This window comes from Zingiber officinale, chromosome 2B, assembly GCF_018446385.1.
Source record: "Zingiber officinale cultivar Zhangliang chromosome 2B, Zo_v1.1, whole genome shotgun sequence".
NCBI classification, from domain to species: domain Eukaryota; kingdom Viridiplantae; phylum Streptophyta; class Magnoliopsida; order Zingiberales; family Zingiberaceae; genus Zingiber; species Zingiber officinale.
The window spans coordinates 94,772,347-94,777,456 of record NC_055989.1 but is presented as its reverse complement, the minus strand read 5'-3'; the positions used below and the strand labels follow the sequence as shown (position 1 = coordinate 94,777,456).

General features: G+C 32.5%; 1 long non-coding RNA gene across 3 annotated transcripts; it reads right to left on the bottom strand.

Moving 5' to 3' along the window:
• Positions 1-252: 252 nt before the first annotated feature.
• On the bottom strand, positions 253-4,540 carry LOC122049299. Of its 3 annotated transcripts, XR_006130914.1 has the most exons (5): positions 4,377-4,532; positions 3,709-3,806; positions 2,075-2,229; positions 563-640; positions 253-292 (listed from the first exon to the last, which is right to left on the bottom strand). It is a non-coding gene; the product is annotated as an uncharacterized LOC122049299 (long non-coding RNA). The 3 variants fall into 3 exon arrangements; XR_006130913.1 differs by having other exon boundaries at positions 253-640; XR_006130915.1 differs by lacking the exon at positions 2,075-2,229 and having other exon boundaries at positions 253-640; positions 4,377-4,540.
• Between the last annotated feature and the right edge of the window lie 570 nt (positions 4,541-5,110).

The window sequence follows — 5,110 nt, the reverse complement described above, 5'->3', positions numbered from 1 at the left end:
AAAATTGATGGCAGTTCACTAGTTCACTTTTATGACAAAAGCAGGAGTACAAGCTATCTTTTTTATATCAATCAATTTAGATAAGATGAAAAAGGTAGAAAAAGGAAACATATTTGGAAGCTACACAATCCAATACCATGACATCACAACTTCTGCAGCATCATCAACCAGTGCAAAGAGAACAAACAAAGAGATGGAAGAATGTCATACAGGAATATCTCATCCGACATGCACATTTGAGGTACCAAGTAATTCGGGTCACAAAAACAGAATCCCAACAGTTTGAGATCAACTGCAACCATAAAGGTCCAGCATTTGAGCCAATTAGAAGGTTAAGGCACATAAATTTCTCAAACTTTTTAAGAATTTTAAAAAGAAATGGCTCTTTTCTGAGACATAAAACAATCAAATAAGCTGGTGCCACCAATAGAAATACTAAAGAACAACAATGATGAGACATTTGTTTATCATGACAGCTTCTACCTTCCAAAAGGGATTGTAAAAGCTCAATTAACTTAAATAATCTCTGGAAATGTGTGCAACCATGATTGAATAATCTTACCCTCCAAAGTTTTCCTTTTGAGTTGGAAATCCAGACTTCATAGCATCAAACACAACCACCACCTTGACTTTTGTAGCCCTTGAGAAGGCAATGGAATAAGACATAAAAAAGATGTTGCCAGTTTTATGAATAAGTGAACTTGATAGAACAAAAATGATAATGAGATATTTCAACTATATTAGATATATAGATCTTCAAATAAGATGGCGATATATAAGAAAGTATTCATTTGAATTCTTCCATCATGCTGTGTGGCATAGTCGAAATGTACCCTTCCAATACATTATCAAAATTTTATACCAACCGACACATTTAATTTTTCTTATATCACTCATGCCAACAATGCAAAAATGTTGACATTCAAAAAGCACGTGATAAGATGAATTCAAATAATATTTATTATTTTTCTGTCTTATTTCTCAAAATTTCATATTCAATAGATTATTTAATTGTTATAAACATTATTATTAGAAGTAAACAAGTTAAATGAAAGAAAATTATAGAGTAGAGCTTATATAAATTATGTCAGCCAAGTAAAAATTATTTTTAGGTTGACATATAGTCTTATTAAAAGTAGAAAATCAAAGTAAAAAAGGATTAAATGAGTAAATCATATTGAATTCATCTCGCCGCAGTTTAATGCATACTCTGATGTGTGGAGTATCAATACATCTAGTACAATAAAATTTAAATCCAGTTGGTTATCTAATTATTATAATCAAAGTAAATAAACTAAGTGAAGAATATTAAAGAAGTAAATAAACAAAGAATATTAAAAGCATGTCAAAGTGTGCTTAGTGTTGGAAACAATACTATACTAAAACTATACAGTTTTGGCTGAAGACTGAACTTTGGCACAAAACGACGTTTAAACCTTGGTATTAATGTCAAGTTCTGTAATGCTGTATTAAAATACAAAATTGTATCTTTCTGTCCTTTATCACCATATAGAAATTCTTGAAGTTTAATAGCAGTAACATAGGTTAGCAACTTCCCAACCTGGTTTTGACAATTAGATTATTGCCATGATCACATCCAGCTTTATGGACATACAAATTGGAACCATTTAAGGGGGCCAAAATTCTAAGATTAATTCTAAGGTAAATGATTGGAATTGCAGCATCAAGAGAAAAACGGACAGCTCAAGACTAGCCACAGCATGCAAGGTTCTGCATTTGTTTATTAAGAATTTCCTTTTGATTATTGTCTGTTTAAACTGGGTTTTTTTTTTTTCTAAATCTCAGCGTACAAAACCTAGTTCCAAACACCAACTCACTCATAATGCCCATATAATCTGTTAAAACTGAGAACATTTCTTTTCTAAACAGATTAATGTGTTACTGATTTTGTCTGTTGTTCCAACTACAATGGCAAGCATCAATAGATATTGATGCCTTTCAGGAAGAAGCAAAGAAACCACAAGTTTTCAAGATCTTATTGAGATCATACAAATATATGAACAAACAGGAAAAATGAAAGAGGAGAAATCTGCACTGCCAGAAACAAACAAACCTTTGATTGCACTAAAAGTTATCAACTCATCAATCAGCTTCTAGCGAGCAATATCAAGCTTTCCCTTATAAAATGATTCTTCAATTTTGGCCTACCCACATACATTGTACCCATCCACAAGAACTAGAACAGCTTTTTGTAAACCCTGGTTTGTACTGAACAAAAAGTTAAGAAATCAGACTCATGGGCAATGTTACTGTGCCTGGTCAGAATTGTAACTGCATTAAATTTTATATCCAAATAATTAGTATGAGTCCTACTAATAAAGATTTATAGTTGTAGTTATAGTGCTCTATGTCTTTTGGAATTTCTTCTTTAATTACCTTCTTTTTTTGATAGCTTGTGTCTGTCTTTGAATGTCCAGCAGTCAGGCATAAGTTATTAACAACTATCTTGGTGCACTATGAGGGATATGCATTGTTGGATCTTGTCTCATTCAAAATTTCAATTTATATATGGCTCCTTAGTAGGCCATGAATCTACCCACCATAAACCTCAAACATGGAAGAAAATGATTGAAATGCGGCTAATTCAGCTTATGCATGATATGTTCTATTCATAAGATTACCTAATTCAAATCTATGCAGTTTGGTGAGTGTTAGAAAGGTGGAACGGGGAAGCTAACGTGGCTGATGCTGACATGGAAGGGGAAGACTCTATGAACAAGTATACAAGCCTCACTCTCATAAGACATAAGAGAAGTCATCATGTAAATTGCATGACCATGGTCATCTAATAAGCATATCATAGGTGTTCTACTAGCTGAACATTCAAATTTCATAACCAAGTCTATCTAATTAGCATATTTTAGATGTTCTGTTGGCTGCACTAGAAGTTTAGCATTCCAAGCACATAGTTATACATATATAAACTTTTTGTTGTTTCGTGTTGTAGTCTTCATGTCCTTGATTTGGTCCATGGTTTATGCAAATATGTACATCCGCAAAAGCATGAAGGGAAGGGCAGTTTGCGTATAAAATAAATAATTTTTTTCAGTTTTGATGTCGTAGCTGTTCGATGTTTATCACTATACAACTATTACAATAGGCTGCATGAATCAGCTACTTCCACACTGGCTGACGACACATCTTCAACCTCAAAGATCGTAGAGTTCTGCCTGTGGACCTGGGCTCAACCATGAGCTTCTGACATGCAATGAAATGTATGTGAACTATGAAATTTATTGTGTAGGAATCTATCTGTGCATGAAAAAAAATAACATTGTTGGTCCAATTTCTCACTGTTATTATTATTCCTAGCATACTTGTTATAGTATTAATGTTCAGGTATGATCCACCACTGAAACCTTTATCATCCCTTATAAAATTTAGAATTCGAATGAAATTCTAATTAATATAAATTGGACAAAAAAAACTCAGATCTTTGCATACATTTAACAATGCTGTTCATTCAAACAAGCATTCCACACTGAACATTCATATTGAACAAATGTAGGGGTTACCATGTATGCACCATACAAGACCCGGCACCTTCTCATAGGAGCCTTTCCTCAAAATGTTGAATATAGGGTGGTACTCTTAACAAAACAGTCTAGTACATGATTGAGAAGCAACAAATAGTTATAGGGATATTTGTATGAAAGAAGGAAGAGAAAAAGATTGGTAATGGTATACCTTCCATATCTTTAAAAACTGTAAGCTTTGCTTGACACTGGATGTGATCCTTGTGGAGCTTGAACAGGACTCTACAAGAACAGAATGATACTATGCATCTGAGAAAACAAAACAATGATAGGAAATGTAAAACGAGCCTTGAAAAACAAGTAGCTAAATTTATTAGAAGAAAAATCACAATTTCACAAGACGTGCTTAATGCACTGGAACTCTTGAAGAGTATTCAAACTACTCCAAACCTATTTATGACGCTATGATAGCTGAAAAGTGTGCTCTTCTAACATCAAAGACAGAATCAACTTAATCTCCTTGAGAACCTCAAATATAAGTCAGAAAGATTAAAAAAAAAAAACTCCAAAAACCTAGAGCGCAGGCTATGTCAATATATCGAAGGAAGAAAAATGGTCGCTTTCATCGCACATTTCCACTCTTCCCTTTAAAAATGTCGAATCTTCCGTGACAAGGGGAAAGCCAATCGATATGCATGAAATCGAAAAGAATAAAATCTCATCAAATAAAGTGGCATTCTTCAGCAAACCAGAACTTCGAACAAAAATTGTTCGCTAATAGAACAAACATATAACAAGAAACGAAAACAGTCCCAGATCCAACAATAGCTGAATCGTTATTGTTCTACTGCTTTTGGATTGCGACTGCTTGCTACTTACCATGGCGACGATGCGAAGACACGAAAGGGAAAGGGAGCAAGGCTCATCGCTATCCAACTCCCTTCTTCTTTGGCATCTCTCTCTCCCCTCGCTCTGGTTCTTCGGAGAGTGCGACAAGAACTGCGCGGTCGTGGGTAGCAACTAGCAACGACGTACCTTGTGAGTTGCGCCTAGTGGCTTGGAAGATAAAAGAAGAAACAAATTTTTTATTCCTCTAATTTGTTATTTCAATTTTGAATTTATTAAAATATCTTTTAAATTTTGTTTTTAAAAAATATTATTTAAATTCAATTACTAAAACCTTTTGGAATTATTTAAGGATTATCTTCTCGAAATATGATAAAGATTCGATCCTTTCTTTCATAAAGTTAGATGTAGGAAAAGATTAATTGAAATGTTTATTTTTATTCAAATTTAAATAGGATGTTTGTTATTATTTGGTTTATTAGAAAAAAAGAATTCATCCTCTTTATTTATATTATTTAAAAATTCAGTTGAATTCGTAATTTCCCTTTTATCATCAATGTTGTCTTCTATATTTTATCATCAATGTTTTAATTCCACTCATAAGAATCCCTTATGAGTATACAATAATAATAATAATAATAATAAAATCTTTCATTAAGTAATTTATTTTTTATTATATTATTTTTTAAATTTAAATAAATTTTATTATTTTATAGTTACTCATCTCCTTTCTCATTTGAGGTACATATTTATCATAATTATATATT